This window comes from Cetorhinus maximus, chromosome 6 (assembly GCF_964194155.1).
Source record: "Cetorhinus maximus chromosome 6, sCetMax3.hap1.1, whole genome shotgun sequence".
In the NCBI taxonomy this organism is placed as follows: Eukaryota; Metazoa; Chordata; class Chondrichthyes; order Lamniformes; family Cetorhinidae; genus Cetorhinus; species Cetorhinus maximus.
Window position 1 is genome coordinate 11,337,221 of NC_135884.1, and position 24,511 is coordinate 11,361,731.

A 24,511-nucleotide genomic window follows, 5' to 3' on the forward strand; every position below is an offset into this window, starting at 1 on the left:
GTTGAATATCCTGTTTCATACAGGCCACAGTGAAACAAAAGTGTATTCCATAAGTAGCCAATACTTATCCTTATATAGATCATAATCTATATGATCTGATTCGCATAGGTTACAACATGGACAACATTTCAAAAGTACTTCATTGGCTCTAAAGTGCTTTGGGATGTGAAGTTGTGAAAGGCGCAATATAAATGCAACCCTGTCTTTCTTTACTGAAACAGTAATTAAATATGCCAAACTCCTATGTTATTACACACTGCATAATCTGTCTGGACAATGAAAACATCAACACTTTTGTTAATACTGCAAGGAATAACTTTTCTCTCATTTAGATTTTAGTTAAGGGCTGGATTTTGAGGTTCGGACGGGCGCAGTGGGCGGGTCCGGGAGCGGCCGGAAAATGGTCCACCACCCGCGACTGGGCCACGACTCGGGTGTGCCCTGCAAGGTGTTCCTCAGGTGGGGTTGGCCAGGCTGCAATGGCGCTGCAGGTAGAGGGTAGACTAATCAGTGCCCCCCCTGTTGTTTCAGGAGAAGGAAAGCCATAACCAGACAGAGAGGGCAAATAGGCGGAGGGCAGCCCAACCTCCTGCTGCTCAGCAGGTTCAAGCAAGACGCCCTGGAGCTCCCCGTGCAACCGGGTTTGGAGAGGCGGGGGTGCCAGACCAAGGGAAGAGCACAGTGCACACAGGTGAGACCTTTGGATTGTGCAACCTTTCTAGTGCAGTCTTTTCATTGATGTGAGCCTCGAACCTGGAGTCCCCATTGATCATTGAAAGACAATGGTACCATGATGTAGATCTGCGTGGTCTCACCCGGGTGCCTGGTATGCACAGTGACAGTGTGATAACTAACGGCATGTCCTTGATCTCCCTTTCAGGTTTGCCAGCAGGCGTTCGCTCTGCAGACCCCGAAGGGCCACCCCTGACACCAGAGGACCACCGGGCTTCTGTTGAACCTGCATCATACCCAGTCTCTGAGCCAGGCACCAGCGCAGATACCAACACCTCAGTGGGCATTAGATTGACAGCTAGTATCTCGGTGCATATTGGCGAGGGCACTTCACACTCGCTTGAGGTTCAGGCGGAGGCAGAGAGTGCCCAGGGCGCCGTCAGTCAGAGGGCTACTAGAGACCAGGACGATGCTCAGTCGAAGGCTACTGATGGGCCTCTGGAGTCGTCCATTAGGCAGCAGATGCTGGATGTCCAGTAGGGTGTGCGGGAGGATCTGGTGGAGATCCATGAGGGTATACGTGCCATGATCTCCCTGATGGAGGAGTCCATGTGGAGCGTGAGCACTGCGTTGACCACGTGGCCGAGTGCACTGGCTCCTCCACTGAGAGAGTAGCGACTCTCATGGAGATGCAGCTCCAGGGACAGAATCAGGAGTTTCTGGGGTTGCGCTCGGACCTGCGAGCCCTCACACAGGCACTGACCTCAGGCGGTCAGTGTCAGTGTGAGAGATGGATGAGGCACCCAGTGTCCCAGCTAGGTGCCCATCCATCAACGGTGAGCAGGGAGGTCCAGAGCGACCTCACATTGGCGCACGAGCTGCCTGTCATCTCTGCGGGCTCCTCTCAGCGCACCCTGGATGACGGCAGCAACTCCCCCAACTTCTGCCAGTGACCGTCACATCTGATGAGGCTGCGATGACTGGGGAGTTGCCAGCCATGACACTGGCCTCTCCCTCCCAGGCGGGGCCAACACAGGCTCCACTGGCCAGAGAATGACCGCCAAGGTCACCAAGGCCAACAGCACAGCAGAGTCAGCAGCCTGTCTCCAATGCCGGTGCCAGCAAGGGGGGAGCATCTAGACGTGGCACTCACAAGTGCAAGTTAAAGGCACCATGAGCACAAGAGGGACAGGTCACAGGTGATTTTATGTTCATTTATGTTTACTTTACTTTACCAGAGAAGTTTATGTAAATAGTTTGGAATTGTCAAAATGAGATCAATTTTGCTTTTGTCATCATGGCCTGAGTACGCTTCACCTTTTTATTTTATTGGTGAAGAGTATGCCAATGTGTAACGCTGGCCGTAGGTGGCTCTGAGCTTTATTGAACAGGCACTAGGTGTTCTTTGTGTTCAAGTGAAAGGGCCCTTTCAGACACCTGGGATGGAGGCAGCAGCCCTGGCATGTGTTTGAAGCTGATCTTTGGTAGCCTAGATGAAGGAGCGTTGGATCAAGGTGTCCCTGCCTCCCTGGAAGTTACCAAGGTTTGCCTCCATGCCCTCAATGTTCTCCTCACCATGCTCCTCTTCTGACTCACAACTGGATTCATCATCTGTGGCCTGTGCAGCTGTGTTAAGAGCCTCTTCCTCCAGGGGGGTCCCCCCTTGCTAGTGCCAGATTGTGGAGAGCACAACATGCAACCACTATCAGTGACACCCACTCTGGGGGGTATTGTAGTGCTCCCCCTGAACGGTCCAGGTATCGGAAGCGCAGCTTGAGAAGACCTATGGTCCTCTCTACCACCGCCCTTCGAGGTATGACTCGTATTGTAATGCTGCTCTGCCTCTATTCTTGGGTGGCGGAGAGGCAGAGAGCCACCACTTCAACGGATTTCCTACAATTTCCATTAGTAAGAGAGACTAAAACCCGAGCGCACAGCCTGAGAGTAAAGGGAAGACCTTTTAGAACAGAGATGAGGAGAAACTTCTTTAGCCAGAGAGTGGTGAATCTATGGAATTCATTGCCACAGAAGGCTGTGGAGGCCAGGTCATTGAGTGTATTTAAGACGGAGATAGATAGGTTCTTGATTGGTAAGGTGATCAAAGGTTACGGGGAGAAGGTGGGAGATTGGGGTTGAGAAACTTATCAGCCATGATTGAATGGCGGAGCAGACTCGATGGGCCAAATGGCCTAATTTCTGCTCCTATGTCTTATGGTCTTATGGATAGCCCTCATCACCCAGCAGCCATTTATCCAGTCAGGCTGGAGCACTGAAGAGCCTCGGCACCTGGGAGTGTCTGAGGATGTAAGCGTCATGGGAGCTGCCAGGGTACCGTGCACAGACTTGTAGAATCAGCATCCTGTGATCACACACTATCTGCACATTGACGAAGGCACTGTGTGCAGTCGATTGCACCCTGGACGCAGGGGAGCCCAGCAATCGCTGCAAAGCCTCTGGCTCGCTCAGCCTGGCTGGCCTTGTCTGTATGGTAAAGAATAAAGATCAGTACCCGCCTGAACAGAACTTCTGTCACCAGCTTGAAGCAACTGTGACAGCTGATTGGGGCACTCCACACAGATCCCCCACTGATCCCTGGAAAGAGCTGGACGCTTAGAAGTTGAGGGTCACTGTGACCTTCAGAGCCACTGGCATGGGGTGTCCACCCACACAGTCAGAGCTGACCTCAGGTGAAATCATCTGGCAACTAGAGGTCACACTCTCCCTTGAGAGGCGGAGCCTCCTTTGGCATTGCACCCCAGACATATTGCATCGCTGCCTGTAAACCCTGGAACGTCTTCTGCAGCCCCTTCCGCCTTGGACTTCCTGCTGGCCCTGCGCCACTTGTGCCTGCGCCTCTCCTCCCACAGGTCCCTCCCCTGGAAGCTGCACTGGGACATGTGGCCTCCTCTCCCTTCTGCCCCTCTCTTCCTCCTCAGAGGAGGTGCCACCAGCGGAGGCCACAATCCCCGTTACCAGGGTAAGGGAAGGCTGTCTGATACCTGGAAGGGTCCACATGGTCTGAATCCTCCGAGGATCTTGCAGACATCAATGAGTCCAGAAATGAAGCTGCCAAGCACCAATAAGCAACCAGCAGCAAACTATCTCCAAAACTCCTCGCTACTCACACTGGCAATGCTGCTGACCCTTTTTATCCTGACCTTGGATGAGGTTTGTGAAAATGTCAACTGGCCGGCTGCCCGTTTTGCCCATGTGACAAGCCAGAAATCGCACAGGCCAAGGAAAAAATTGCATTCAACTGGACTCTAAAGGGACTTAAGGGGCCGTTTAATTAATGGCGGGTGCCGCTCAGGCGTCCGCACACGCCTGCTGCGCGAAATCGCAATGACAGCAGGACGCACGCCCGACATCATCGCGTGCTGTTTTATGCTCGAGCGTGTCTGGCGCGCACCCACACACCCAGCGAAAAATTCTGCCCTAAGTGTTGTTATTTCCAAGGAGACACAATGGCACAGCCCCACGGTCTGCCGATGCCAAGATGCGTTATTAGTGGAGTTACGAGGCTCTGTTTATCTGCACTAATGCTCATTGATACAGACTAGGGCAGACACAGATTGAAATCCCAAACTGCTCAGTAGGCCCAACCTGTATCCTGTTGAACTGTGCTTTTCTATATTATATTATATGCTGGGGGTAAGGTGGTGGGGGGGGGAATGCAGAGGGAACCTAACTGCAGGAGACAGCAATGACAAGGATATGTTGCCGTCTAGCAACCCGGGGACAGGCCAAGGTTCCCACCCTTTCAGCTGCAGTGGCTCCTGGTCAGGCGGACAAAAGAAATAAAATTTTAGAACAAGGGGCTTTGCCCAATGGCTACACCATACGGACTGCAGGGGTTCAAGAAGCCGGCTCACTGACCACCTTCTCAAGGGTAATTGGGGATAGGCAATAAATGCTGGCCTTGTCTGCGATACTGAAATCCCAAACACAAATTTAAAAATTGCCACGTTAACAGAGAATCATACAGAGCGTAAAGAGGCCATTCAGCCCATCGTGCCTCTGTCGACTCAAGCTCCCAATGAGTCCCAATCCCCTGCTCTTTCCTTTAGCCCCGTTTCCTTTATAAGCATACGTCCAAGTTTGAAAATTACCTGCCTGGCATTTTTTGCAATTATCTTAAATCTCTGTCCTTTGCTAACAATCCACCCGCCAGTATGGTTGCCAGCTGTGATTAAAACAGGAAATGCTGGAAAAACTCAGCAGGCTTGGCAGCATCTGCGGAGAAAGGAACAGAGTTAACATTCCGAGTCCTTTTTGAGAAGTGTCATACGGACTCGAAACGTCAACTCTGCTTCCCTCTCCACAGAGGCTGTCAGACCTGCTGAGTTTTTCCAGCATCTTCTGTTTTTGTTGCAGATTTCCAGCATCCACGGTATTTTGCTTCTATCCGAGTGATTAAATGTATTCCTGGAGAGTTCATCACATGACTTGCCCCCATACTCCGGCAATTAAGTTGGCCAACTATCAATCCCTGTGATGCACTCCCTTCCGACGCCAATTGGAAAGCAAAAAAGACTCATTACCAAATTGGATGATGCTTGACTGTCAGCCAATCTGCCTTTTCTCCCCACCCACCGCCCCCCGCAGTTTTCAATATTTTTATATCTGTTAAAGAGAAATGTTGAAACAAAATAGAAAACAATCTTTTTTAATGTCCTGATGATTTCTCTCCAGGGCTGCGCACAGCAGTGTCCTGGAGATTGATCTTCAATCTTAGAGGGTCTGCCAGTGAAAACAATTTCTCCCCCAGGGTGTTAAAAAAAGTTTCCATGTGGAATACATCTATTCAAAGAAACATTTGCAGTATCAGACTGCAGCTGATGTAAAACCAACTGACCGATTTTCAGCTTTGTGTCAACAGAAAGTCAGAGCGACATAATCCTGGTTGCAGTCCTAACCCCTCCCACGTCCATTGTGCAAAGTCCTAACTCCTTCATGTTTGCACTATTGGGAAATTAAAATACATTAGCCTTGGATTGGCTAATTCCCCGGCCAAATATGTCAAAGATGGTCCTGTAAGCAAAGTCCCACCAGGCTTAGGGCTTGGAACACAATCTCTTCCAAACACTAGCAAAGCAGATCTAGTGAAGCTCGCCTTGAATAACCGTACAACAGCAGGAATCAATAGAATGGGCCTGGCTGACAAAACGGCCTTTGTAGTTTACACAGAGATAAAAAGACAATTGTGTTCCAAAAACAATTGATTTTATTCCTGTACACAGTGCAGCCTTTATGCAAGAACAAAGCAAGAGGGAGTGAAAAGGGAAAGGATTGAATTTAGATTTTTCTCCCCAACACTTTGAGAGGTCGGATTCCACCCCCCTCCCCCCACCCCACCACACGCTGCTCCTCCCCACCCCCGCCAACCACCCACCCCACCCACCCATCCCCCTCCACCACAAGCCCAGCATTCATCTGACATTTCTGAAGGAAAAGCAACTTGCTACACAGAAAGGCTGAAATACCCAGCACGCATTCCAGTTTTGGATTTCTGGTGCCAGGGAGAGTGTTTCATCTTGCAGTTCCTGAAGACTCTTGGGCTCTTCCTTCAAGGCTTTGAACGTTTGAGGGCAAAACACTGGGTGTTTTGTCAAGTAGGTCAAAAAACACAGGAACTCTCATTACTGGGAATAGCAAGGAACCTGTCAATGGGATTCCAGGGTAAGAAACGTCAGGCACCCAAAAGGAAACACCCCGGAAGAACTGAGTCCTCTGCAAGACACCGCATCCAACATCCTGCGTATATCATAACTGTGTCTCTGGAAGCACTGAGACCCATATCACAAGGGCTGGGCTAGTGAGGGGCATTTCAAAACAAAGCCTAAACAGCAACAGCACCGACTGCCAATTTTTCCCCGCCAACAGGTGGGACTCTCCGTTCAGCTGGGCAGTTCAGCAAAAGCGGACTCTCCATGGAATCTGACTGTTAATGCACAAGATTATCGTTGCTTTGCCACCGGCAGTGTGTCTGCACCTTACAATGTGAATGGAGCGAGTCTGCATCACTGGCAGCCTATCACATTATTAAGAGGAGAATACAGATCTTCCCAACCTAATAGAAATGATCATTTTACATGTTAATGTGACACGTCACTCTGGGTGTCATGCGCTCGGCCATGTAATGACACAAACTGCAACCATGTGGCTTTGTTACATCATCTTATGGCTTCTAGACAAACAAGTTTTGTTTTAATCATAGCCTGTGTAAAAAAAAATGAATGTTAAGAACAGACCAGGTGGACCAATGAGTGAGACTTTGTTCTTGCACTTCAGGACCCAACTCAGGACAGAATGAAGGTCTCCCCAGCTTGTCTGCTGGATTTAAGTGTCACATGTGAAGTGGCAGTCTTAATTCAATTTGCTAATGCACACAACTGTCCCTAATGTGACATTATTGACAATGTCAATCAGACTCTCCAAAAGGAGAAAAAAAGAAAAAATACCACATTTGCACAGTAGTGGGCACCTTTATGCGCTACTCTGCATCTAGTTGTGCTATACCTAACCTGTGAATGCTTGGTACTGACAATGGAAAATGTTCCAGTCAAAACACTAACATAACTCATGTTGAAGTGCATCTTTTTATAAAAACAAAGCATTAAAATCAGCTGAATAATAATAAAAATAAATAATGTTCCTGGAAAGTTTGTGTCATGACCAGCATAGATGGAAACCAATGACTAAAATTGAGAAATCCTGAACTGGATCTGAATGGAGTCTACAAGTGAAAAGGGGAATGAGTTCTATTAATGCATAACTTTTCAAACTATCATCCCCAGGTCCTTCAAGTAATTAAATGCCTGGGGGATCATAGGTTTCATAAATAAGAACAAAGTGGTAGTTTTGACTTTGTGCGATAACAAGTCGGTAGCTTCAATGGAAGTAAAACAGGTGGCCATTTCCTATCACCCATTGTACCCAATCTTATAGAGTCAAAATTACCATGCAGCTAACAGTATAGGCTAAATCTAAACAAAACATCAGTTAAGTCGCAATTGGAAGGTATGTCCTTTTTTTATTCGTTCCCGGGATGTGGGCATTGCTGGCTAGACCAGCACTTGTTGCCCATCTCTAATTGCCCTTGAGAAGGTGGTGGTAAGCCACCTTCTTGAACATGTGGGGTAGGTACATCACCGTGCAGTTAGCGGAGGGCGGGGAGTACCAGGATTTTGACCCAGTGACAGCGAAGGAACGGCGATATAGTTCCAAGTCAGGATGGTGTGTGACTTGGAGGGGAACTTGCAAGTGGTGGTGTTCCCATGCATCTGCTGCCCTTGTCCTTCTAGGAGGTGGAGATCACAGCTTTAGAAAGCAGTATCGAAGGAGCCTTGAGAAACCTACTTTAAGAACGGCCTGGAGAGAGTTTTGCTGATCAAAGCAGAATTGGGATGCTATATTGATGAGGAAAGACGAGAGAAACTAGGGTGCTTTTCACTTGAACAGGGGATATCTGAAAGAAGTGCTCAAATTTGGCTTTGAAAGAAACACAGTGGTTTTTCAGGACATGTAAAAGCCCTACCAAGAACAGTGGTGGAGGTAGAATTAATAATAGATTTTAAAGTGGAAGCATTAAGGTGTCAGGAAAACAAAAATTCAAAGGCTTAGGAAAAGGACATTTGGGCCTAAGTTGCTAGGGGAGGGGGTGCAGCTAGCTTAGATGACTAGAGTGTGGATCAGATAATGCCAACAGCACAGAGTTCAATCCCCACTCTGGTTGAAATAGGCTTCAAGCCTATCTCCTCACCCTACCCACAGTAAAATAAAACATAGCACTTAGTAGTGTTTCAGCAAATAATGGGCCTGCCTTTAGGCAGAGAGCTGAAGAATTTGCCAGCTGTTTGAGGAAGTTGAGACAAGTGCAATGGGCCAAATGGCTTCTTAGACTAAAACTGTCAGACAATCTCAGGGGTTTGTACAGCTCGTCATTTCTGTTTTGTCCTTTAATTGTTAACTTATCAGCACATTTGCTGTATACCAGAGATGTCCAAGCTGTAGCCCAGGGTCATGGGCAATGATGGAGTCAGGCAATTCAGGCATCAAAGCCCAGTCAAGTCACTCCTACTGCGATTACATTTCTTACTCACTGTCTTGTCCTGATTGACTTATATGAGTCTGGAGATTTAGAAAGGGTTGTTTTAACAGTTGCCTTATTGGTGGATCAGATCATCAACATCTGTCACCAACATCTGTTTGTGTCTGGCCTCTTGAACATCCCTGATTTTCATCGCTCCATCATCAGTGCTCATGACTTCAGCTGCCCGGGCACTAAGCTCTGGAATTCTCTCCCTAAACCTCCCCACTTCCCTCTTCTCCTTTAACACCTACCTCTATGACCAAGCTTTTGCTGTCAAATTTTGGTAATGCTCCTGCGGGTACCTCAGGACATTTTACTATATCGAAGGCGCTACATGAATGAAAGTTGTTCTTGTTAAATATATAAAGATTAATGAGAAATGGATTTAAATTTTATTTCTGGCCTTTGAGGCCCTGTGAAACTTAACTATATAGTCCACAAAGACAAAACACGTGGACATCCCTCATCTGCACCAGTAGAAAACACTTTCTGCAATGACTTCTGTTTTTTTTGGGGAGGATCTGACACTAAGATTTTAGCATTTAGTATTTTAGCAAACTCTGAAAGTTTGCTAAAAATAGATTGAGCATTTAACAACCTCTGCACTGGTACATTGCTATCCATGTTGTTGCAAAAAAAAAAGTGAAATAAATATCAATGTCATCGGTGGCAGAGACAGGGCTATATTGTCGGTGGTGCTATCCTTTGGATGAGATGTTAAATCAAGTGGCCCTGAGCGCTTGTCAGAATGGGCGTTATTAGAAAACGAGTAGCGGGGTTCTCACAGTGTCCTGTCCAACATTCCTCTGTCAACCAACACCACCAAAAAGCAGATTAAATAGTCACTTGCTGTTTATGAGGGCACGCACAAATTAATGTGTTTATCTACATGGCAAAAGTGGCCGAGTTAATGTTTCAGGTCCGTGACCTTGCGAGATCATTGACCTGAAAAGTTGGCTCTGTTTCTCCCTCCACGGGTGCTGCCTGACCTGCTGAGTATTTCCTGTTTTTATTTCAGATTTCCAGCATGTGTTTTTGTATTACGCTGCACTGTGGCAATGGTGATTGTTGGACAAATTTGAGGCCTCTAGGACATAAGATGCTTTCTAAATATCTAGTTCTTCCTTCGACAAAATGGGCAGAGGAAAGGAAGGAGTCCGGTGTGATGTTGATAGGAGGAAAATAATCTTACACGTTAACAAATGCTAACTTCGGCCAGGGTTGGTTTGGAAATTGAGGCACTGGCCAACACTAGCCAAGCTGCTTTGCTGCATATAGCAACACACATTTCTTCTTTCACTTTGACCCATATGTAAAGTGTGGGAAGGTTAACAGTCTTGTGTCAATACACAGAGAAACTGGTGGCCCTTTCATCTGTCCAAAACACTGGAAATTTCACCATATGCCTCCAGATCCCCAGGGAAAGAAGCTTGGTGCCTTCATCCCCTTTATCACATGTTTAAATCCACTGCTACCACAAATCAATTTTATGTGCTCCAGTATTTCTTGATCAAACCAGCAATAGAATGTTAGGTATACCTGCTGCTTAAGCCATGGCAAGGCCTGAGTCCCTTTGCCTTTCACTGTATCTAATTGTCTCAACCCTGGGAGTTCTTATCTGACTCCGATCAGAACTTGATAGGGTAGATACCAGGAGGATGTTTCCACTTGTGAAGGAGGCTAGAACTAGGGGATACAGTTTAAGAATAAGAGTTCTCCCATTTTAGACTAAGATGAGGAGATTTTTTTTTCTTTCAGAGAGTCATTAGTATGTGGAATTTTCTTGCCCAGTGAGCAATGGAGGCTATTCAAGGCAGAATTAGACACATTTTTGATAGACAAGATAGTCAAGGGTTATGGGGTTGGGGGGGGGGGGGGGGGGGGGGGGGGGGGGGGCGGAATACGGAAAAGTGGAGTTGAGGCCATAACAAGATCAGCCATGGTCTTGCTGAATGGCAGAGCAGGCTCGAAAGGCAGAATGGCCTACTCTTGCTCCTAAGTCCTATGTCTTATTTCCAAGAAAATATGAAATATTTTACTTCCTCACCTCGATATCTTGAGCTGAAAATTCACCAAAAAAAAACATACACATAAGCTGCACAGACTATTTATCAAATTTTATTTCTGTAAAACTGGTTAAGGGTTATGTATAAATAAATGTCCTGTCCGTAACTAGTTACTATGTATGCTCTTAATTAACATCAATGCCACAAATGTTTCTAGAATTCCCAAAAGAGGGTGGAAATAGGAAATGATAAGATATCCTGGAATTCAATGGCTGAATTAGTCATCCACAGTCATCACTATGACAGGCATTTCATCTTTCCTGCTGTGTACCACAGACTATGGCTTGCCTTGATGCATTACAGGTAACATTAAAGAAATACATTACAATCCATTAGACCATAAGACATAGGAGCAGAAATTAGGCCATTCAGCCCATCAAGTCTGCTCCACCATTCAATCATGGCTGATAAGTTTCTCAACCCCATTCTCCCACCTTCTCCCCGTAACCTTTGATCACCTTACCAATCAAGAACCTATCTATCTCCGTCTTAAATACACTCAATGACCTGGCCTCCACAGCCTTCTGTGGCAATGAATTCCATAGATTCACCACTCTCTGGCTAAAGAAGTTTCTGCTCATCTCTGTTCTAAAAGGTCTTCCCTTTACTCTGAGGCTGTGCCCTCGGGTCCTAGTCTCTCCTACTAATGGAAACATCTTCCCCATGTCCACTCTATCCAGGCCTTTCAGTATTCTGCAAGTTTCAATCAGATCCCCCCTCATCCTTCTAAACTCCATCGAGTATAGACCCAAAGTCCTCAAACGTTCCTCATATGTTAAGCCTTTCACTCCTGGGATCATTCTCGTGAACCTCCTCTGGACCCTCTCCAGGGCCAGCACATCCTTCCTGAGATACAGGGCCCAAAATTGCTCACAATATTCTAAATATGGTCTGACCAGAGCCTTATAAAGCCTCAGCAGCACATCCCTGCTTTTATATTCTAGTCCTCTCGAAATAAATGCCAACATTGCATTTGCCTTCCTAACTACCAACTCAACCTGCAAGTTAAGAGAATCCTGGACTAGGACTCCCAAGTCCCTTTGCACTCCAGATTTCTGAATTCTCTCCCCATTTAGAAAATAGTCTATGCCTCTATTCTTCTTACCAAAGTGCATGACCTCACACTGCCCAGCTTCGCCGCCACCACCAACCCCCGCCTCACCCACCACCATTCGCAAATATTCAATGGGCAGAGGCACTGCACGGCATGGTATTTAGCAGTACAGACCAGACACGTCATGTTTAATCCTGCACCTTGTTGGGCTAGCTGACCCCAGCAAGAGTTGCAGTAGGAATGCTGCAGTTGGATGCACCATACCTGGGCGAGGGAGGGGGGGAATTATTTCTCAGCCCTAATTGCTATCCAATAACACTTCCTGGAATACACATGTGATGGAAGCTATGGGGAAAGAGGAGGAGGGTGGGAATAATTGGGTAACTCTTTCAAAGAGCCAGCACAGGCATAATGGGCTAAATGGCCTCCCTCAAAGCTGCCTGATTCTTCTGATTCTATCAAGTGTCAAATACGGGAAATTTGTAGTATAACTTTTTAGACCACTTTAGGTAGACACAGAAATGTGACTTGAAGGCTGGTTACAGAGCAGCTGTACCTTTAAGGCATTATCACTGACTCTGCTTCAGTGGAGTGACCATGATACAAAAAACTCTGCCAGTGCAACTAGTTAATTTCAGTTAAGAGTCAACAGTCCTGTGTGGTTTCCTTAATAGTTTTGCATATACTCAGAAATGAACGATTCCAGAAGCTGTCATGATAACCTTTTTGGTTATTAACAAATTCAACACTGCACACTGAGAGAAGCAAACTAACTCATTAGGGGTGAAATTTAACTTTATGGGAGAGGAGGGGAGGACAAACGGACCATAGTGAATTGGCCACCCAGTATACACCCCACCCAATTCTCTTTCCCATTAATCGAAGTGGGCGGAGTAGTCCAATTAAAAACAAAATATAGATATATATATTTGGGGAGCTGTTTTAACACCCTGAACACTCCTCTCCCCAACCTGTACATTGTAACCTTCCACCTATAAATGAATTGCGGCGACTGTCACGCAGGCAAACAGTCATCCTGCACACAGCAAGATCCCACAAACAGTATGGGTCACCCGCCAATCTGTTTCTGGTTCTCCTGAGGGAATAACGTTGGCCAAAGAGAATTCCCTGTTTCCCCTTAGAATAGGAATAGGGTCCTCATCCTCACCAAAATTGCCATAAGGAGATCTTTTGGCTCAGTCGGAAGTGCCGACTGCCTCTGAGTCAACATTTCTGGGTTCAAGTCCCACTCCAGGGCTTTCTGGCCATGGAAGGAGTGTTCCTGACATGGTTCAAACTGGTTAAAATCAGCCTGCTAACCCTTCTGAATCTTTCCTCTTACCAACCCCCCCCCCACCCCGCCCCCCTCCCCCCCGCCCCCCAAAGGAAGAAAAAGTAAAATGTGTGAAGATAGCCAACATAAACTGAAAGCACCAATTAGTTCTTGACTTAATGTCTCATTGAGCTATTCCAACGATACAGCAAATACAGCATCCTCCAGTAGTGCACTGGAGCATCAGCTTGGATTCTGTGCTCAAATTCTGCAGCAGCATTTAAATCTACAGTCTCTTGAGTCATCTCAAAACAGATACCAACTGAGTCAAACTGGTACTCAATTGCATGTGACATACAATTTGTAGTTCGCTGCTCTTTGAAGTAGTTTAAAATGATTTGTACTTAAAAATTCTGGCCGTGCAATTGTAGTCTCATCGGAGGCATGGGATTTGACTGACAAACTGTGCAAAGCGCAGAGCGTGTATAATATCAGAACCATGATTGGCTTTGAGGTTTGCTGCTGGCATCACCATTAATGCAACTGAGCCACCAGCACACTTTGCACAATTACTTGCCTTAAGTTTTGATCCATCTTTTCTAATGGGTTTGACAGCCCGAGATTCATTTTGATGCAGCATTAACACATCATTAAAAGAAAGTTCTCTCGCGGTTTCTGGCCAGCACAAACCGCTGAATATCATATAGCTACCTTAGGAGGGAGCAACCTCTAAGCAACACTTTTCCCTCTCTACTTACAGTTGGGTGCTACTAAGACTAAGTCATTGAATCACTGGCAATACAGGGGCTGACATCCCACATTCAGTTTCATGAAAAAAACTCCTTTTAACCTCGTAGCATTTTTGTAGATCCACATTTCTTGGATCTACATTGTCAATGCCTCTAATCTAGAGTCATTTATAACTCTATAGGCAACAGAAAGATACCCACATACCTTTTGTCAGATGCAATCCTACAATATGCAGGAAAGAAAAACTTGCATTTATATAGCACCTATCACAAACTCAGCATGTACTAAAGAGCTTTAGAGCCAGTAAACTTTTGAAGTGTAGTCACTGTTGTAGCGTAGAAAATGCTACAGCCAATTTGCGCATCACAAGGACCCACCAACAGCAATGCGATAATGACTAGTTAATCTGTTTTTAGTGATGTTGCTTGAAGGATAAAAATTGGCTAGGACACAGGGGAGAACTTCCCTACTCTTCTTCAACAAGGTGGCAGTGGGAACTTTTGAGTCCACCCGAGAGAGCAGACGAGGCTTGGTTTAATGCCTCATCCAAAAGGCAGGACCTCCCAAAGCACAGCCCAATCCACTTCATAAATCAGAAGTACCCCGCCATCTTTTTTTTGCTGGCCATAACCTCAAGCGGTGACTTGTGCCTGAGTCGTCGCACTCATAACCTGCCATAAAACAGCTCAAATCCTTTTCTTCCGTTTCTGACAAAGCATCACTGTCTGATCTTCACAAGTTCTGGCAGACCCACTGGAAGTTTCCACTTTTTTCATATTTTTAGTCAATTTCTAACTTTTTTTTTCCGCAAACTGTGTTTTCCCTTCCCTCCCAACACCAGCAGCTTTCTTGCAGTCCTGTGGTTACACAAGGCACTACATAAATGCAAATTATTTCTTTCACAACAATACAGTGCAATGAAAAGTGGTTAATGGATTCTCAGCATACAGGAACTGTTAAGATTTTTGAGTCTGGCTACAAGGAAGCCTGCCTGGGGGCCTCGTCCTAATATTTCCCGCATATATTATTGCGCCCAGCGTGGGACTCGAACTCACGACCCTGAAATTAAGTGTCTCATGCTCTACCGACTGAGCTAGCCGGTATGCCCCTAATATTTCCCACATTCGCAGATAGATAGTGTTAAATGAAAACCATCGAGCAATTGTGAGCCTCTGCTGCCTAGAACCACCAGTACTTTGTCACACATCTAAGTGACCAGGATAAACATTAAGGACATGCATGCTAATGTCATGCAAATTGGCCATAAGTCAGTGAATAAACATATTGTAACCAAAAAAAGCATTTAAACTTTAAAACCAAAATATATCAGGCAATGACTTGTCCCTATTTAGTACCATTAATGTAGTAAAACATCATACAGCACTCTGCAAAAGAGAAAGAAAGAGGGACTGAACACCCAATGGCAGTTTGAGACAAGGGTTAGCAGAGGTGATACTCAACAACCACAGAAAAAACCCTCTGCAATATAAAATAGCCAATACCTGGCAGTGAGATATAGCTGGAATCTAAATCGAGGGGCTTGACATTTATGTCAAAAATAACCCATAGCTGGGAATGAATTACAAGCTAGAATCCAACCGAGGGATTTAGGCAGTTGATAATATATTAAATAATAGGTACCTGGGAGAGAGCTACGAGCTGGAATCTAATCGAGGAGTTCAGATGATTTATCTCTAGAATCATACTGGATACCTGGAATGAATTGCAGGCCGGAATCTAGTCAAGTGAATCAGACAATACATAATATGTTAAAGAATAAGTACCTAGGAATGAGTTACAAACTGGATTCTATTCAAGGAGTTCAGACAGTGCACTATGTATTAAATAATAGACACCTTTCAATGAGATACAGGCTGGAATCTAATTGAAGGGTTCAGACAGGAGATAACATATTAAACAACAGATACCCGGAAGTGAGTGAGTGAGGTGGTTTTTATGTGGAATAATGGATACTCACGAGTGAGTTACAGGCTGGAATTTAATCAAGAGGTTTAGACAGTGTATAATATGTTAAGTAATACTTGGCAGGAAGTGAGTAACAAGCTGGAATCTAACTGGGGTGTTCAGAGGTTTTATATCTAACATAATGATGGATATCTGGGAGTAAGGTGTCAGCGAAGATTACACTGTGATCATCAATGAGGGAAATCAATTCAAACCTTATCGATTCACCCATACAGTGCTCCATCACCCTGTCATCTGTTGCATGGTCCTGGAGAGGGAATATGAGGTGTCCGCCGGAACACTTAAGGGCTCTGGCGGCCGATAGGCACCACAGGGAATAGGGCATCATAAAGGGAAAATAAACATTCAATTGGCATGGCTCCTTTTGCTCTTGTTGAGAATTTGTAGCTTATTTTGGCATCTTTTAGTTCAATTGAACCATACATTTGTTTATTCAATCACTGGTACCCTTAGAAAGAGCACTTGTGATGATTCTTGTTCGATGCCACTGGAAGCAACTCACTGACACACTTGCTGATCCACCAAAATAGGGCCAATTGTTTCTTAAATGATTTGCAGTGATTTGGCCTCGACTACTTATCTACCAGAAGTCCATTTCATGCGACTGTCATTCTGCAACTAGAGCCTCTTTTCCATAGTCCGAAACTGGTCTTTCACTTGGGCTGGAATTTTCCAGGGCCCCCTCCCCCCACCCCACCCCACCCCACCCCCCACCCCACCCCACCCCCCACCCCACCCCCCACCCCACCCCACCCCCCTCACCCCCCTCACCCCACCCCCCACCCCACCCCCCTCACCCACCACCCACCCCCCCCCCACCCACCCCCCCCCCACCCACCACCACCCCCCCCCCCACCCACCCCCCCCCCACCCACCCCCCCCCCACCCACCACCACCCCCCCCCCCCCACCCACCACCCCCCCCACCCACCAACCCCCCCCCCCCCCCACCCCACCCCACCCCGGTGCAGTGGGGCTGGCGAGCCATTGAAATCCCCGTTATCATCGATGGGACCAAATGATCCTGCCGGTGTGAGGGGCTGGAAAATTCTGGCCTTAACGACTGTTGCGCTCCCTTCCTGTTTCCACTATTATGGTTTACTTTGAGCAATATCCTGGCTTTACATATCTACGGTGCAGAAACAGGCCCTTTGGCCCAACTGATCCATACTGATGTTTACACTGCATAATGAGCTCCCTCCCACTCTACTTCATCCAACCCTCTCAACATATCACTTTATTCCTTTCCTCCTGGTATACTTTCCTAGCTCCCCCTTAAATGGATTTATGCTATTTGCCCCTTGCGTTTTCCATAACTTTCATTTGGAAGGCTGTGGATTCAAGTCTCATCCCAGAGAAATTCATTCATGAAATGGGCATCACTGGCCAGGCCAGCATTTATTACCCATCCCTAGTTCAGAGGGCATTTAAGAAGAGTCAACCACATCACTGCGGGTCTGGAGTCACATGTAGGCCAGACCGGGTAAAGGTCATCTCTGGACCAGATGGGTGTTTAAACAACAATCATTTCACGATCATCATTAGACTTTTAATTCCAGCTTTTACTGAATGCAAGTTCCACCATCTGCAGCAGGATTCAAACCCAGGTCATTACCCTGGGTCTCTGGATTACCAGTCCAGCAACAATACCAGTACACGCCATCGCCTCCCCTTAAGCACAAAAATCCAGGCTGACCCTCCAGTGCAGTTACTTGGGGGGGGAGTGCTACTTTGTGGGAGGTGCTGCCTTTTGGATGAGTTGTTAAACTGAGATCCTGTCTGCTCTTTCAGGTGGACGTAAAAGATCCCATGACATGATTTCGAAGAAGAGCAGGAGGGTTGGGGGGGGTGGGGAGTAGAGTCCTCCCCCGTGACCTGGCCAATATTTATCCCTCAATCAACATCAGCAGAACAGATTATCTGGCCATTGTGGCGTTGCTGCTTGAGTGTGAGCTTGCCGTGCCCCAACCGGCTACATTACAAACAGCGACCACCCAGCCAATGGAGTACTTCTGACGTCAAAGCGCTTTGGGAACGCCCTGAAATGCGGTCGTGAAAGGCGCTAGGGAAATGCAAGCCTTTCATCGCCTCGGCTGCTTCCCTTCACGGCTTCAGCGGTATATCTTTATTCAGTTTCACCCCCCACCACCCCCCTCTACACCTGGGAGATCAGACTGCAAGAATCCCGGGGGGTGGGGACCAGGACCGAATTGCAGGCAGAAATCTCACTGAACCTAAAAGGTGCTGAGGAAAGTTTCAGCAGAGCGCATGGTGACACCCCTCTGTTTAAAAACTTGTCTCATTCACCCCAGGAGTTATCTTATACCCTCTCTCGGTTACTCTGCTCGCCCTTGGGTTGGGGGTGGGTGGGTGGGTGGGGGACACTGTTGACCCTTGAAATAAAAGTACGAAAGCTTTTGATGTCGCTGTTACATAAACACACACACACGTTCAAACACACACGGACAAATCCCGGGATATATGCCAAGGGCGAGAGTTACAGACGGAAGCCTTTCAGCTCTGGCTTCGAGGGTCATTTTTCTTTCTCTCTGCCAGTACAGAGAGGTGAACATTATCCCCCAAAAGTTTTACATATATATATATACTTTTTAAAAAGTTTCACCGTCAACCAAACATAGCAACCCCACACCCCCACCCTGAAAGATAATATGTCTTTATTTTTTTTTAAAAAGGCACAAATGTAAAAACAAACGCTAAATACTACGAATGATAGCAAATCTGAAATAAAAAATATGAACATCATCCTGGCATATTTACCATGTTTCACCCCAAAAAAAAATCTTGCCCAATGTCTCGAAAGAACACTGTAGGTTATGTCAATCATGTTACAGTTTAAAATTGCTACTGTGTGTTACCTCGATGGCCGGTGGCGAATGGAGACGTTCCCTCCCACCCCTTAAGTGCACATGACAGCCAGAAGTTCGCCGGCTTCCCCTCTCCTCCTCCTTTTTAAGCCGATGAGTAGTAAAAAAAAAATTGGCGAATTTAACACATGGGCTGAAATCCCAGCGACGCTGGGACCGTCTTGTCGGTATCAACTCGTCAGCCAGCAACACACACACACACTCAAAAAGCAACTCCGCCCCCCTCTGCTATTATTCCTGGTGTGTGAGGTTTCAGACTCTGCCACCGACACGCCCCTTTCCCCCTTCAGCCAAATAAAAAAGAAAGTTTGTCTTCAATGACTTCGAGAGTCGAGAAGAGGAATAAAACAACGCGCAGGGCGCTATATCTCCAACTGGACCGAACATCAGTTTCACTCCATTGCCCAAGAGTATCATTTCAAACTTTCACTCCACTCTCCGGAACTTCTGGGGCGAGTTATATTCGGGGGGCATTCAGTGCAAAAGTGAGTTTTTCCCCCCTCGTGCCTACTTGCATGGAAGGGCAGATTAATACCATAAATATCATGTTACACAGTTTAATACGCCCGGAATTGAGAGCGCAACAGGGTATGGGAGAGTGTTCCTGATCCGGGGCTTGCTCAACAGTTTGTGACATTTTAGCAGGGCCCTCACAACTCAAGTTAATGGATACACCGTCCATTTATTGGATGGTTTTAGTTGTGCGTGTGATTTTGGCTGATTTTGTGGTTTGTACCAGCTCGGTGTAGCGTGTCAAGGGGTCCCTGCCTTAGTGTAAAGGTTTTTGACAAGCAAGCGCCTTGTGTATGATAGTGAAACGGAAACAGAAAATGTTGGAAATACTCAGCAGGTCAGGCAGCATCTGTAGAAAGAGATAAATTAAACACACTGAACGCCATTGACCTGAAACATTAACTCTGCTTCCTCTCTCCGCAGGTGCTGCCCGACCCGCTGAGGCTTTCACAGCATCAGAATTGTTACAGCGCAGAAAGAGGCCATTTGGCCCATCGTGTTGCCACTGACTCTCCGAATGAGCAATTCACCCTGTGCCATTTTCCCCCCGCCTTCTTCCTGTGATCCTGCACTTTCTTCCTTCTCAGGTAAATCAAATTCCCTTCCGAGTGCTCCGATTGAATCTGCCCCCAGCACACTCTCGGGCAGCACATTCCAGACCCTAAACATTCATTGTGTGAACATTTTCTGTTTCAGATTTCCAGCATTGGCAGCATTTCGCTTTTGCGTAAGCAGTGAAATTGCTTTGAATTCATATGGGCCTTTGAAATTATACAAAGGCATGGTAATGCATGCTGCATTTTTGTTTAAACATTAATTCATTCACTTTAAACAACTCAAGTCTCCACTATAGCTTACAGGTTTTCCCATGGCTAGTTTTTCTTGGAATAGCTCATTAGACTGTTGCCAGAAGCTATAACATCAAGCCATAGCTAACCAGGTGACTCTTCCCTGGTTTCCAGTCATATTGGAAGGATTTACAGGCTGATAATCAGCCTGTTTGGCCACATTATCTACACACCTTCTGTGACTATCAAGTTTCAAGAGGCAAGGACACTACCCACCGCACCACAGGACCTCCTTCATCTGTTATGACAGCCAGAGAGGGATTTCAGTAGACAGCCATACAAGCATAGCTGACAAGGTGATATCAAAGCCATTTAACCTGTCACCTGTAGCAAACCACTTTGGGGGAAATTATGAATGGTTCTGACAGAAGCTACACCTCAAACATTAACCTGTCCCTACCTGCTGGATATTTACAATATTTTTCATTTTTATTCCCGTTTTTACTTCTTCTGTCGTTTTTTTCTAATTCACAAAACAACATCAATTGCCAAGCACTCCTTGACACAAAGGTCAAAGTGTCAGCCAACAAGATAAAGTAGTCAATACTGGGGAAGACTGCAAGAAATTGCAGGAAGACATGAATAAATTTGCGAAATGGGCAACTAATTGGCAAATGAAATTGAACACAGATAACTGTGAGGTAGTACATTATTACTTGGAAGGTTCAAGTCTAGGCGGGGTTAGAGGAACAAAGGGATCTCAGAGTACAAATGCATTCATAAATAAATGTTGTGACACAGATTAGCAATGCCATTTTAAAAATGCTAATGAAGCCCTAGGCTTTATTTCTAGAGAGATAGGATTGAAAAGTAGGGAAGTTATACAAAACCTGTATCAAATCTTGGTTAGACCACACTTAGAACACTGCATGCAGTTCTGGTCGCCAAGGATAGAGAGGCACTGGAGAGGGTGCAGAGAAGGATAATGCCAGAAACGCATGGATAAACAGATCAGGAAAGGATTGATAGGCTGGATCTCTCCTCTCTTAAAAAAGGAGATAGAGGATGGAATTGTCCCAGATTTGCATAAGGTACGGTAGTGAGTGGGGAAAAAGGATGTTTTACCCGTTGGCTGCAATGATGGGTTTTCATGCCATATTGTCCCATTCCCAGCGCATCCCGCCTCATTAATAACGCATTCCCAGAAAACACGCCGGATCACTAGCAGGGCAGCCTCTGATTTGCCCGCCCCACCATCACCTCAGGCCTTCAGTAATCCAGGTGTCATATATAAAGGGCGCCCCTGCACAGAGCTAGCTCCCTCTAAGGGATCAGAAGCTGCTGCAAAGTCATGGCTGCCAAAGGGAGGAAACACGCTGCCCCCAAATTTATCGATGCCACCCTCGGGGGCCTACTGGACGCAGTGGAGACCCACCATGAGGTCCTGTATCCCCGCCCTGGGTGAAGACCAGCAAGCATGGTCAACCAATCCAGTATGGGAGGCGGTGGCAGGGATGGTCAGTGCCAACACCCTGAAAAAGAGGACAGACAGCCACCCAGTGCCAAAAGGGGATGAATAATCTCCTGTGTTCTGCCAGGGTAAGTCACTCTTCTCATCACCGTCAACTCACACACTCACAAACCCATCACACATCCACAGGGATCTCACTCACTGCCAGTTCAAGGGACATCACCATTCACTCTCTCACACACACCTTCATCTGCCCTGTGGATCATGTTCTCATCCCATCCATGGCACCACTCATCACCCACACATGCCAGGCATCCTTCTCATCTGGCCTGGCAGGAGTCCTGCTTATGCTCTCTCCATCTGTCTTCATGCAAGACAAGCTGGCACACAACAAAAGTCAGGGGTTGCAGACTGGTGAAGGAATGCCTGACATCAAGGTCCTCACAGATTTTGAAAATAGAGCCATCCAGCTGGCCGGCGAGGATCTGGACCGGTCCTGTGCTGACAGTGAGGTCGGTGGTGCTCTACCAAGTGAGGATCCAGCAGTGCAACATCCATCAGACAATCAGTTCCCCTGTTCCGCAGTCCCCTGCCATGCACTAATTATCTCTCCTTGCTTTCGCAGGTACGGCTGGGATGCGTCCGAGGGGGTTCACAAGTCAGATCCTCGACTGAAACCCCGAAGACACCTTAGAAGAAGAATCTAATGACACCCTCATTGAAGACCCTTCACAGCGCTCATCCACACCATTCACCAGCGCAGAGATGCACACTTCGGTGGGACCTAGTTCTAGAGTAGCCACGGGATCACAATCTGGTGAGAACATCGCCCTGTCTGATCCACAACAGGAAGAGGCAGGTCTTCCCAGGTTTCCAGCACTTGGAGGACTGCTGGAGGCCAGAAATCTGCTGAGCCTGAAACTGATGACGAGCCCCTGGGTGACCCGGTCATACGTCAGTTGCTGGAACTGCAAAGGCAAGCTCAGGAACATCAGGAAGGGATGTCCACTGCACTCCTCAGATTGCAAGGTACGATGGAGGAGTCCATCCATCTTCAGGCTGAGGTGATAGCGCCGACATGCCAACGCACCGAGGTCAACACTGGTAGGATGGCAGCTGCCATGGGGACCTTGGCCCAGGACATCGGTCCTACACTGCTATGCGGGCTGAACTCCATTGCTAACATCATAGTTGACCTCCAATAGTGTCAACACAAGAGGAGTGCAGGGCAGCTCGATCTCACTCCAGCTTCCCCTCCTCTTCAAGGAGTCAGCCAGGGGCCTTCAGGCACCCATAGGAAGGAGGATCAGCAGCTGCACACCCTGGGGCCATGCATCCAGGTGACTCTGGCCAATCTGAATTACCTCCTCCTGTGACCCCAGCAGCTCCAGTTCCAAAGGCCAAGGACGGTGCCACTGCCACACAGCAGGACCCCGAAAACAGGCCTGGGCCCCCCAGAGGTCATCACAGACAGGGTGTAGCAGTCAGCAGGCTGCCTCCACCTCCACTGTGGATGTCGCGGGAGCACCAAGATGGAGAGGCGGAGTTAGGCAGGTTAAGAAGATGTAGTTCCACAGCCTGGGCAATCGTGTTAATCACTTGTTCTTAATGTTCACTATTGTAAATAAACTCCCAAGAATGTCTTGTTGCCTATGGCTCCTTGTTATAATGAGCAGTGTTTGTGTCACTCAGATGTGAAACCTTGGCTCCTGCACAAGACAGGTGTCCCAGTCTGGGGCATCTTCCCTGTGCAGTGTGTAACGTCCAGACCAAAGTTATGGTCCAGCTTCACACTCACTGGAAACATTACTGATGCCTGCCCCTCGATGGTGCTTGTCATTGCTGCCAGAATGCAATGGGCAGGCGTCACAGAGTTCCATCATTCTCTCTGTATGCTCTCAGCACCTTTAAGGCGGGGCTGGCCCCCATCTCTTCAACATCTGTGACCAGTGATGCTGTGCTCCTGAAGGGCTCAGGTGCTGAAGGCAGATAAAGGACCAGGTGCATTTAAAGTTTCATGGCCGCATCTCCATGATATGACCCTGATCACAGGCGCAAGCGAGCTGCCCTCAGCCAGACAGGGGTCAGACATTCACAGAGGCTGTGTGAAGATCTATGGAGTGTCCTCACTGCATGTCGTCATCATCCTCCTGGAATTGAGTGACTAATATGGCCTCCACTGCGTCTCCATGGCATGAGCCTGAGCACTGAGGGTATGTGCGCTGCCAGCAGCCACACAGGAGTCAAATGTTCACAGATGCAAGGTGAGGATGTCAGGACTGCCCTCACCGCATCTCGTCATCATCCTCCACGAATCTTGCGGCTATGAGGGCCTCCCGAACGCGCCTGCCTCGTCTGGCCAGTGCAATATCCTCATTGCCGGCATCATCGCCTTCGAGGACCTCATCATCATCATCCCCTTCGACGTCCTCTTCATCAGAGGACACGTGCAGCTCCTCCATCTCTTCCTCGGCCAGGTCCCCCCCCCAGCCGTTGAAGTGCCAGGTTGTGGAGCGTGCAGCAAGCGACGATGATGCACGCCACTCTATGGGGACTGTATTTCAGTGGCTCCGCCAGACCTGTTGAGGCACCAGAATCTCATTTTCAAAATGTCTGTCATTTGCTCCACCAAAGTCCAGGTCGCGGCATGAGCCTCATTATACCGTTGCTCGGCTGCAGTCTGAGGCCACCACACGGGCGGCATCAGCCACGTCCTCTGCGGGCAGCCCTTGTCCCTGAGGAGCCAACCTTGCAGCCTCTGTGGACCCTGGAAGATGTCAGGGATCTGAAACCAGCTAAGGATGTAGGAGTCATGAACACTCCCTGGGAATCATGCACAGACCTGTAGGATGTGTTTGTGGTGGTCGCACACCAGCTGAACATTCAGCGAGTGGAAGCCCTTGTGGTTGACGTAGTAGACTGCTTGTTGCCACGGAGATCTAAGTGCCATGTGAGTGCAGCC

General features: G+C 47.4%; 1 protein-coding gene across 3 annotated transcripts in view; it reads right to left on the reverse strand.

Annotated features, from left to right (window-relative positions):
* The window catches only part of LOC144681521 (ETS domain-containing protein Elk-1-like), an 89,402-nt gene that overhangs the window by 45,532 nt on the left and 19,359 nt on the right, over positions 1–24,511 (reverse strand). For 2 of the 3 annotated variants that reach the window (XM_078543166.1, XM_078543164.1), the window contains exon 1: positions 18,769–18,976. The exons of the other annotated variant lie outside the window; for it this stretch is intronic. The gene's annotated coding sequence lies outside the window, so the exon portion shown is untranslated. Of the gene's footprint in view, positions 1–18,768; positions 18,977–24,511 lie in introns of those variants that run through there. 3 annotated transcript variants of the gene reach the window in all.